Raw genomic sequence first — 12585 nt, 5'->3', positions numbered from 1 at the left:
CAAGACATTAAAGGCCACCAGTCTACTCATTGTTTATCCAGGTTTTTGTCACTCTTACTGTATAAAATTAGCACTGTGTTACTATTTTCCAGATTCAGCTTCTAACTTCTAGGGTCCTGATACATATTTCCCTATTAATTTAAAGGCACAGGAATAATCCCTGTCAATATTCACCTTTTTTTTAACAAGTAAAACATATTTTATCTTATAAACAGCCTTCAAGCTAAAACTTTGAAGGTCTTTTTTCTCTTAAGACCTGTTTCTTTAATATCCCTTGTGCCCATTGCAATGCTTTTGACAGTTTCTAAAACCCTTTGAAGTGTGGACATCAGAACTTCACAGAGGGCTCCACTTGTGCTCTTCTCACCAGTGCCAGAGAAAGAGACATAGTAACTTCCCAACTCACATTCATTACTCTGGGCTGTTACATTAAAGAATCATTAGTCTTTTGGGGTCCTAATTGCATATTGCACAGGGAACTCATGTTATACTGCTTCTCTGCTGTGACTTCCTACATAGTTTTCTGATCTTATTTCTATGAGCTGTTCATTAGCAGAGATAGGATGTCTTTCTTGTTTCAATTCTGCATTTGGCTGCATTATAATGTGTTCCATGTGAACAGGTCCAGCAATTCAAGGGGAGGCCTTCAATTGCTTCTCCTCATCACCATTGATCCTCATCTTCATCCATGAACGTCTACATATCCATCGAGTTGGAGATGGAAATATTTTCCTCAGTGTGTTTTTCCATTCTAAATTTCTTAAGTCAGTTATTGCTACGGCATAGTGCTGATGTTTTAAATGGTATGTCATGTCACTCAGAAAAATGCCTTACCAGAATTATAAAGAATGTTGTATCTGAGTGGTTACTTTTGGCTGGACATAGACAGAGTTGAATATTACAGTGCACAACTACAAAAATTTATTTAGGCTTCATCTTTTTATTAGAAAATTTATTTAGGCTCCTCATAACTGAAAAGTTTCATGTAATGCATTATGTTAGAAAGATACATACAGTATTTTATGATAAAAAGAAAAAAAAAAAAGAAGAGAAAAAATTGTGAGTCTGAATCTTCTGGTTCTTCTCATGTCTAAAGACCTGTGTGGTAGGAGTTGCATTTTTTTAGGTCCACTTCTTGAAACATTCTGAAACCTCTAAATATTGGGGTAATAACACTGGAATCAATAATGTAAATGTCACTGAAAAACTCAGACAAATCAAGGATCATATGCTATTTTAGAGGTCAATAAGGATGTAATAGGCAATCAATTTAATAATGTTTTGGTTGTTCTGCCTTGAATACTAATCTAGTAATAAAGGAAGTACATTGGATGATGATAGAGTAGCCATAAGATGTGACATAGAAAATGAGCATGTAGAGGAAAACTTTAGCTTAGAAAACTGGAAGAAGAAATTATTAAGTGATGAGAAATAAAGAAAGGAAAAGGAAAAAGAACTGAAAATACAGAATGACTTACAGGGGATGGATACGTTTCATGAATAGACAGAATTAAGACAGTTGGTCCCATAGAAATAGGAAAGATTGATAAATACTTTTCCTTTTATTCTCGCACAAACCATACTTCACATAGATCTCTCTTTTTAGTGAAATTTCACCAGAATGTGGTTATTTTGCTATGTCCCTACTTTCTCTATCCTATCAAAGCATCTTTCTAGGTTTTGTCTCTGAAAATTCAGAAGAAGAAGCTGATTGCAAATTCCTTCTTTTACACTTTTGTTGTTTATTTTGCTTACTGGTATGCACCATGCAGAGGGTCCACCTCAAAAGGAGAAAAAAACCACCCCACAATGTCATCATTGACACTTCTTTATCTATTTCTTACTTCCAGGAACATACTCAGTTTAAATCTTCCACTTTTGTCACAGTTAAGTTTTCTCTGCACATCTGTAGCACAGTAAATCACATCATTACTTTGTCCTTTTAATCTCAGAACTGCAGTAGTTCTGAGAATCCAACCTGTTGCTGACTGTACATGTTAATATTTAAAACTTTTGCCAATTACATGAGGGTTAGTTTGAATAAAACAGTCATGGTTGCTTTTGATTTGAAGTATGACTTTTTACTTTTTATTAACTATGTTCTATCCTTACAATAATAGTTCTCACATAAAGCATAGAAAACTTAATCTGATATTTTGTGGCTTTTTTCTACTTCTCCTAAAGCAAAATTGTATGCTTTCCTTTACCAAACTTAGCAAGGGTTAGTGCTTTACACACACAAATCCCAGAAGTTCCCTGGAGACCTTTGTCTCCCATCCGCCTCCTTCCCCTCCACCTCCAAATCCCTTGGCAGTTCACGTCTTTTAAAAGTTTCTGTCATAGCCAGTCTGAATTTTTGACAGTCTTTCCTGGTAAGGAAAGAGGGCTTAACTTAGAAGCAGGTCAGACTACAATTAAAAATTTGGAAAGGAGAGAGAAAAATTACCTTATTGTAACAGAAACTGGCTGAGTGAGTTTTCTTCCAATGTCTTGCTTACTAGAGGATATGAAGAGTCTTATCCACTGCCACAGTAGTTATTGAACTCCACCCTGACTCCTGACATTCTTCTCTGATCACTGGAATTACACCAGTGTTAGGGTCTATGTAAAATTGTGGTGCCTCAGACTGTTCAAGTCCTCTAGAGTTTTTTCCATCCCAGAAAATTAAACCAGGGTATTTTTATTAAGTCTAGGAGGAGTAGCAATGACAATGAAACAACAGTCACTGTCCAAGTCCTCTAGGCTGTCAACTATATCACCTTCATTCTAATGGTTAAATTAAACCTGCAGTGGCTTCACATCTTCATTTTGATAAGTAGACATACTCTTAATAACTTTGATTTGTTCCCAGTCATAACTACAACTCCCTGATGTTATGAAGCAACAGAAGAATGAAATCCTGTGTGTTCCCAGCATATGGAGCCTGTGTTCTTCTCTGAGACTGTAATTTGGGAAGGATGATACACTACTAAAAGAAAATTAACAGTGTTTTCCCAAAACATTTAAAAGCTGAGGTGATGTTGCTGAAGCACCATCATTTCATGTCTCTGTTGCTGACACAGCTCATGTAGAAACAGTTTTAATAAAGTCATTACAGGGTCAATGGAAAATCTCTGTACGTATCTGAAGTATGTTGAGTGATTTATGTAAGTCCATGGATATTCATTATGATGATATTCTTTCAGGTTTCCACTGACAGGCAGAGCAATGTCACCAGTAATGTCCAAAATAAATTATATCATCATAAAGCTGGACCTTAAATGCAACAGAATTAAATTTAAGGTAACTGTTAAAGTCTGACAATTAACGAAACTTAAAGGACATATTTCAAGTAGTAAATTGCCCTGCCCTGGGTAAGTATTGTCATTCAGTAGGCTTTGTGACACAGAAACAGACATATCCTCTGTAATCTGTGCTACAAGTGCAAGAAAGAGAATGTAGTGAGACAGCCTATTCTAAATTCTCTCCCCGTGTCTGGTTTACAGGTACTTTGCAACAATACATTGTTTTCAATGCTGCGTGTCTCTCAGCACTTCAGTTTTCTGTATTAGGTGTTTGCTGTGGTCTGTAACCATCAACAGATTCTTCTGTGAAGGTTCATGTGTAAGTGATTACCCCCAGCAATTGTGCAACTGGCCCCAGTGAAAGTAAGGAGTGCTCATGGATTTCCTGATACAGTCTGCTTTTATATTGCTGTTTATGTGGGATGATGATAACTAAAGACTGAGATAAGTGTGCCATTGTGTCAGTGTGCATCTCTGACTAGTAATAAGAAACTATCAACAGTTTGGCACAGGGATTATCACAATTGGCTGAAGAGGATCAAAACCAGAGAGGACAAGCAACAAAGATGTGACATTATTTGCCTGAGATTATTTATTAAATCAAAAACTGAATTGTGAAGCAAATCTGCCAGTTTGTTTAAGCCAGCAATAAATTTTCTCAAAGGTTCAATGAGGTCAAGGTTCATCCCACATATTACGGATTTCCCAATTTATCCTCCCTTCCACACCAGGCCTAGCATACACCTTAATTTTAAAATACTGCAGTCCATGTTCAATACAGCATGTTCATTTTGCTGAACATTCAAAACCAAACTGGAAACTTGGTTCTCTAATCAGCTGAAACAGAGATCGGCCAATTTCCTCACCAGTAAAGCACTGAGAAGTGTGAGCAGTATTCACAAAAGATCATGCTGGCTATTAAATGTTCCAGGTCAAAGGCCCACTTTCAGAGAAATAGTGGAAGCTAACATAAAAGGGAGTAGTCAGCATTTCTGGTATCAATGCTGGGAACATTTGCCTATTTGTCCACCACTGGTGATGTGCCAGAGCCCTTTCCACCCAGTAAACAGTCCAGTGCAGAATCAATTCTGCAAAATTTGCCATTTCACTTTCATTAATCTTCTTTTTTTCCTTGTGTGGTGGTTTCATGCAGGTGTTCATTCCCTAAAGCCCAAGTTTTTCTCTGAAAATGCTTTTGTAGGCATTACAGGGCCCCTAACTTCAGGATCCAGTAATATCTGTAGTAGTTTTCTCCAAAACATAGAAGATACTGATACACATCTGTGTCATATTTATTGAAAACATTTACTGTTCCTGGGGAGTGGGGCCTGGGGAGAAGAAAAAATGCTTAGAAAAGCTGGATAGGAGGGCCTGTTCTTTCATAATCATCTAAAGCCATCAGAGTGGTTTTAGTTCTTTGTGATAAATTGCTGAAGTTAAATAAGAACAAGCAGGAAGAAGATCAAGTGAAAGAGAAGATAATTTTCCTATGTTGAAACCTATCATTATGATGAAATTAAGAATATGATTAACATCCTCAAGGACACTGTCTAGGAAAAAAAAGCCAGCATTTTGAGACTCCAACTTAATACACACAATTTGCATGCTGTTATCCTAGATTTGACTGCTAAAAAGGAGTGAAAACTTTAGTGTTTTAATCCAGTGATAAATCGTGGGTTAATGAAGAGGGAGAGGCTCTATTTTCCCTGTTTAAAGTTGTCCCTGCATGAAAGCCTTGCTATACATCCCATATTTACTATCAGGGCATGTAACTTCTCAGTCAAGTGATTTTGGTCAGTGAAACACTACAGCTTAAGAGTCCCATGGTGAACTGATGAAAAAAGGTATAAAAATAATGAACCTTGGAGTTATGTATAGAGAAAACATTCCTCTTTGCTTTAGCAGGTTTACATTTGTTCAGCTGCTTCATTTCAGGCCAAGAGTCATGCAGAAAGGAATGGAAACAAGACGGGTAGAAATAGACAGGAAGATTAAAATTTGTAGAGTCAAAGCATGTCTGCAGTTTCCCACTAGGTAAGGCTGTTTGCTTATATCAAAATCTTTGATACTTAACTGTATGCAAGAGTAATGTGATAATTTTTTTTAATTAAAAGGTAAATAATAAGAAAGAATCTGTGATTTTTATTTCCATTAAATTCACTCTTGAATGAGTGATTCTGACTGAAGACGTTTCTTTACTTTTTTCAGTAAAATGGTGCAGCTGTGCTCTAATTTAAATAGTTTTATAGTCATATGATCTTACACTCCTAGCCCTTTATTCTGGTGCTGAGAATTCAGTGTTTAACTCAGGGCAATGAAGAAAATCCAGTTCAAGGAACAAACCAGCTTTTCTACTTTTCTTTCTTTGTGTCAAGAGAAAATAAGCTATTTCCATAAATTTACATACCAATAAATTTATAGCAATTTTTATACCAGGGATTATATTAAATTTGCTTCAGAAATACGTACTCATACATATTACCATATGGATGTGCTTTCATTCTGAAACAATGCAGGGGCTTCTGAAGAAGACCATGGCTGGATTAACGAATTGAAAGTTTCAAGATCTGATGACTGCTGAAAAGTTGATTGCTTCCTTAAAATATTCTAAGCAACTAGAGAGACCATCACAGAGCAACAGAGATTCATTCAATTCACAATCAGATTCACATATTTTAATGTCGCCTTCTCCGCCAGCTTTACTTTTCATTTTCATTTAGATCATACAAGTGTATAATAAGAATACAAATCCATTTTCCAGTATTTTTGAAAATGAACAAGTAAATTGTTTGAACCTTGTAGCTCAATGTTCAATTTACCAATCTGAGGATGCTCTACATCTTTTGGTTAAAAATTTGAGATGACTGAAGTAAACCTGCTGTTTTGAAAAATAACTGGATAAGGGGAAAAGAAAAACAACAACAAACAAAAATCTAAAGTCCAAGAAAATAGATTATTTTAAGAAGAGACAGTAAAAAACATCAGGATAACATGAGTGACTGAAAAATATTCATGAACCACAGTGTGATTCAGACATACAGTTTATCAGAAAGTTGTTCTGAGAGGTTGTGAACACCTTGGTTTGCCCTGTAGCTCATTTTATTTTGACTCTGAGAGCCATCCATCCATCCATCCTTTTCCCTTCATAGCTACTAGTTTCTTCTATGAGTAATATATTTTATGGGTTTGAGTTAATTTATACTAAATCCTCTAGTTATGGTGATTTTTTTATTCTCTTACTCAGATTCTGTAGAGTATGAAGAGGTCATAGGTGAGCCAAGTCTTTGTAATGCTCAGCCAGTAACCAGGGGGAGAAGAAGCTTGACCAGTGTTCATATAAATTGCATCCCACCTTTCCAGGGTCGAGTTAGTCCCTAGTTTTCCATTTCACATCCTGCATTTTACCATGGTTGCTAACAGAATCACTAGAAGACCTAAACCTATGGAGAGTTCTCTCACTGCTTAACTTTAACCTCAGTGCTTTTAACTTTAAAAAATCTGATTTTTTACAAAAATTCAAGAAATCTGCCCTGAGCATAATATTTGAAATCTTTGAATGTTGGAGAATGTGCCTTTTTGACTCCTAATTAAATTAAATTATACCTCTCCCTATCAGTTCACCTCTTTATCATAACCTTGCAATTTAGTCCAATAATACCTAAATTCAAATCAAATTACTCAAATAGATTTGGATACTTGGATTGGTTTATTCCTGCCTTCTTGGCTGCACTTCTGCTGTCAATCATTTTCAGTGGAATAAAGTGAAATAAAGAAATTCTGCCTTATTTGTGCCTTTCTGTCCTAGCTTCATGTAGTGGGAAGGGATGGGAATGGCATAAAGAGGATCTTAGAGCAACAAGAGCTCTAGCAGAAGAATGCAGAAGTAGCATTCTGCAATAATTTGCATAACCATTACAATATTGGACCACTCTGTTACTTAGAATTCAGACTAAAGAAACACTACAGCATGTTGTGTATGAAAAAATCAAAGAATACTGATAAACTAATCAATTTTGGTTTCTTTCCCTGTCCCTGCACTTGCGTGACACTAATCTGTGTCCAGCCAGACAGGCCTAACTCAAACTATCTCAAAGCAATTTGTCTTTCCACAATATGGAGAAGGTTTTTTTATTCCTTAAATAAAAATTTCCTCAGCAAACAAAAACGTCTGGGCCATTTTTCAGGTAGTAGGCAGTAATATGTTCCTGTCACTACTGGATAAACAGAAATACAGATGGTATCATGCATCACTGGTGAAGCAGGACTACAGTGTTTGTTTCACCTGCTGTCTCAAACACCTCAAGTGTTGTCATGGGTAGAGAGACTGTGAATAACCACAGGTTATTTCAGCAAAGCTTCTACTGCCCATTTTCCACTGACTATTTTTTTTATTTCTATTATTATCCCAGTACTAAATAACAAGAAGGAGAAGCCTTTTGTCCAGAAAATGTGTGATAAGGCAGTGCAGATGTGGTTCAACTGTGTCATTTTAAAATAAACAGGAGGTAATTTTTCCTGATATACAACAGCTGACTGATATAAGTTCTATTTGTTATCATCACTATTAGAAGAATGATCTGTTAGGACTTCTCTTTCCCCTAGAGAAGCTTAAGTTAAAACTCCAAGGACATTCCCAAATAGACTGTAATAGTTCAGACATTCTTATCAGCAGCACATGATGAAACTGTGCTGGCTTTCTCCTGCTTTCCTACAAGCCTGTGAGACTTTTCTCAAAACATCAGCAAAGGAAGGGCAAATTCGATGCACATAAGTGCAAAAACAACACTACCAACCTGCATGGTGCAAGCATATAGACAGCTGTAGATGGCTTTGTACCTTTTCTGAGTACCCAGTCTTCTATACCTATTGTCTGTATGTTATCTGCTGAAATTCCATTTGTAAAGAATTGGTCCATACCCCAGTGAAAGCTGCAATGGATTCACAGGAGGATGATATGCTTTGTAAAATGCAATGAGCAGCTTGTGGTCTTAGTGAAGAGGTTATCAATATCTAGAAAAAATATTCAGCATGGCCCTCCACATACTCACAAATACTGTTCAGAGTAGATCATTAAAGTCTTAAGCATGCCAAATCCTGCACTGCTAAGACTATGGCCTCTTTTGACTTTGGAAAATAATATCTGATATTTAAAACTGTATCTTCTTTATAATGGCATTAAAACCAAATTTATCCACCAGATTAGGATGAGAATTTAAGCAACAGAATAGGCAATTAAATTCTTATTACGTTAGAGCCTCTTCTTCTGTTTTTTTGTCCGATCATACTTCATGAACTGTGCATAAAATCACTGGTTTTTTCTGATTACCTTGCACAACATCCTTGTTGACTCATGTCTATCACACCACATTCATTGTTTTTATGACACAGTTCTTTGAGTGAATTTGTTGATTCTGCTTACTTGAAATTCACCTTTCTCTATACCCTCTTTTGTGATGGTCACCGGGCAATGGAATTGCAGTGCTTGAGAACTGCACCACAGAGCATAGACACAGGCAAGGTGAAGGGAAATGTGTTACAGCTCTAAATTACCTCAACAAGACACCGTTTCAGCACATTATCAATGCTGTTTTCAGACTGCTGTTTATGGCACGTAGCTGTCAGTCTAAGGGTTTCAAGCACACCACACAGATACATTCTGTCACATGCACGCACAATGTGTTCTGCTGGGAAGGGAAAAGAGCAAAGGTCCAGGGATTTAAAGTACACAAAAGTCTGACATGTTTTCTTTAATGAAAAGCAAGCCTTCAGAGCAGAGGTGTTTCATATTTGACATATGATACTGACAATTTCTAATATGTTATAAATTTACATGTTAATTCACAGAATTGTAGAAGTGCAGGCTGCTGTCCAGAGGAGTTTATTGCATCTGTTAAAGGTGTCCTGGGCTACCCTGAGCTCCATTAGCATGAATGGAGCTTTGCTTGGATATTGTGCATAGAGTTCCTAGGTTCCTGTGACCATCTTTAGCTACATCACCATAACATGTAGTGACAGCAGAGACTACAACTTGGTTTGTAATATTTTGATTTGCCTTTTCCCCCCACAACTCAGTAATGAAAAAGGGTATCCTGTACTTACTAATTTATTTTTCAATTTCCTTACTTTCCTTGACTTAGTGATTGTATCAAAACATTTTTGAGTTTGTTTTTCTGAGCTTTAAAGGGGTTATGGGCAGAGCACAAACATAAGCAGAACAGCCCTGCTTCTATCTCAGTGTTTGTGCTTTGACTGTCAGGTAAACACAAATGAAAACCAAAAATGTTTATGACTTGGTGCACCTAAAAAAGGGGAAAAAGAAAAGCTTGTTTACTAAAAGTTCCATCTATGACCTTTAAAAACATGATGTACATTATTCAGAAAGCAAAGAACAGTGACAAGCCAAGTGTTCTTTTCACTAGAAACACTCTTCTAAAATTATTTCATAATTACAAAATTTCAAGAGATACCAAGGACAATAGAAATAAAATGTTTCTCCGAGAGGAAAAAAAAGGGCATTGTTTAACAAAAATGCTGGCAGTGCAATGAAGCAATTCAAGAATCTCACAATAATATGTTAATTTAATTTGCCTCTTGTGCTCTCTTAGCAGAACCTTTATTTATTTCCATTTACCACCTGTTTCATCCTTCTGCTTACCATTAGATGCTAAATTATTTCTTCCACATGTTAATGGTTCTCTAGTTAATCACCATCCTAAAGTGTGGTGTAAAAGGTTTTGGCAATTTTTGTTTCTGATTTTTTTTCATATAAAGAAAATGAAAATTATGGATATACAAACTGAAAGAGTTGTAACTGTGCATATTTAGATCTTACATATTTTACTATTTTACAGGAAACATGGACCCTGTGGTATTATGTGCTTTAACAGAAATGGAAGATGTGACCTTACAGACCTCATGTTAGAATTGCAAAGAATTGAAAAGAAATTCTATTTCTATATTAGCACTATATTTAAAAATATCGTCTGGAACATAAAAAAATAGGATTATTCTCCTGGTGAATGAAATATTAACTTTGATTAACTTTGTGTTGCTGTACCATTTAATCCTTGCTATTGACCCACTTTTCTTATTAATCATTTGAAAAAGTTATTGCATTGAGACTTATGCTCTTGTTGTTTGGAGAAAAAAATGTCATACTGTGGAGGGCTGTAATTAAAATAAATTGTATTTACTGAAAGTTTTAGCCTCGCAGTGTTAACCCCTTACAAGCTTGTGAGGAGGCTTTCAGGCAGCAGCTTATTTTAAACTGATAGCAAGTCTAAATTAAGGTCATATTCAATACAAACATAATGAGAGAACTAGATGGGATGCTGGCAGAGTGCTGGTGCATGGCTGTGCAGGTCTCTGCTCATCTCCCAGCTCAGACAGCAGATACTGTGCCTGACCTTGGATAAAACAGTCTGTCTCAGACTTCAATTTCCCGCCTGTGAAAGGGGACTAAATATCTTCCTGCTGCAGAGGTCTGTTTTGAAAGTGATGTTTATTCATGACAGAGAAACAGTTGCTCAGGGAGGCTTATACAGATACTTGATAGTTCCACCAGCTGCAACACAAGGAGGTGGTACAGGTTACGGATAGTGTGCCTGGGAAGGAGGGGTTCTACCTACCAGAACTGGCTGCTCCTGTACAACACCTCAGAGCATGGCTGAAATCCAGCTTTATCATATTTATATTCATACTATTCTTTTTCTTTCTTTCTTTTCTGCTTCATATTTTTTAGTTGTATTTGAATTTAGTCTCCTTGATGATTTTCTAAGTCTGTAAATTAAGACTAATTGAGACTGACCAATAAACCCCAACAAGGGAAGAAGGTGCAGAGGAGATGAGCAAGGAAATTTCCCCAAGAAGCTTGGGAAAAATGCAGGGTTTGAATGACCAAAGCTGTTATATAGAAGCTGACTTAGCACAAAGGGGACCAGAGGGTGGCCTTTGTTTTAGGTAAACAGCTATCAACAGTTGAGTGGATCAACAGGCGTTGTAAATGTTTCTCCTTGATGTCATTGGAAGAGTGGGAATGTCTCCCTGAGTTGGACAGATCAGCATGGGGGAGGAATGAATACTGACTTACTTCAACACAGAGTACAGAAACTGAAAAACTAACAAAATGGTTTCAAAGGGAGCAACAGGCCTGAGGTGGCTTGAACCCATGGCTGAGGTGGCTTGAACCCGTCACTTTGGTATTGTGATTGAACTCCATATTGCAGCTCCTGTAAATGCATTTGGCTAAGTGTAACTTACGTTTGTATTGTGCTGTGCAGTATATTTTGTATGACTCTGACAAATCAGAATTCCCATGTAACACAACCTTTAAATAAGTACATTTGATGTTAAACATTACAGCCTCCATATCTAAAAGAACCTGATCAGACAGTATTGGGCTTTGGTGCTACTTCACACCCAGCTTCTGAAATAGGTAAAAGAGACTGGTGGCTAATGAAAGTGACCAGAAATAAACTTTGAAGTATTCCTCTGCCTTTCGATAGGCCTTAAGTCAACAATTTTGATGACTGAACATAATGGCTTTTTTTAACATGTATGTTTTCCCTTTTGTTTTCAGAGCAGTTCCCTAAGCATGCCAAAGGTCTTAGCTGCAATGAAGAGTCCATCTTCTGGCAGCTCTATTTGGTTTTCCTCATGTTTTGCAAGGACAGCATCTTTTTAAAAAACAGCTGCAAGAGGATCAGAGATGCTATCGTTGGCAATATGAAAGTTGTGGTGGTGTATAAAATGTAAGTGGTTGTAACAATATAGGGCTCTACTGGTATCACACCTTCTGTAACAGGTGTTCCATGCAAAGACCAATTATAAAATGTATTTAAACCTAAATATTGCCACACTGCAGAGATAGATAGTTTTTCAAAATTTATTTCAGACTGTGTTACGAGCTCCTGGTCACCAAAACAGTCCCAAATAGGATAAGGATTTGCATTGTATTTAAAAAGAGTATAAAAGGGCAATTATTTACAGCTTCTTGTGAAACTAGTTCATGTGTGGACTTCAAAATATAAAAGTATGTCTTTGTAGAGAACACTCCAAACAGGAACTACAGGTTTTATACTTTGTTCTTGATTAAGAATTCTCAGTGTTGAAGATTCCTCTTTTAATACAAACACTAAGTATGTGCTGGTCTGTAGGGTATGCCCAGCCACTGCCCTGAAGGGATGTCTGCTGAGATAAGGAGATGGAGCAATCTTCCAGCAAGACCCCCCCTGGGAAGCAGCTACTCTTCAGTTATTGAGAGAAGAAGATCGACCCGGAATCCTCTGGGAGACCCTATGCA

This window comes from Corvus brachyrhynchos, unplaced genomic scaffold (genome assembly GCF_000691975.1).
Source record: "Corvus brachyrhynchos isolate BGI_N302 unplaced genomic scaffold, ASM69197v1 scaffold11, whole genome shotgun sequence".
NCBI lineage: Eukaryota > Metazoa > Chordata > Aves > Passeriformes > Corvidae > Corvus > Corvus brachyrhynchos.
This window is presented reverse-complemented; position numbering follows the sequence as displayed.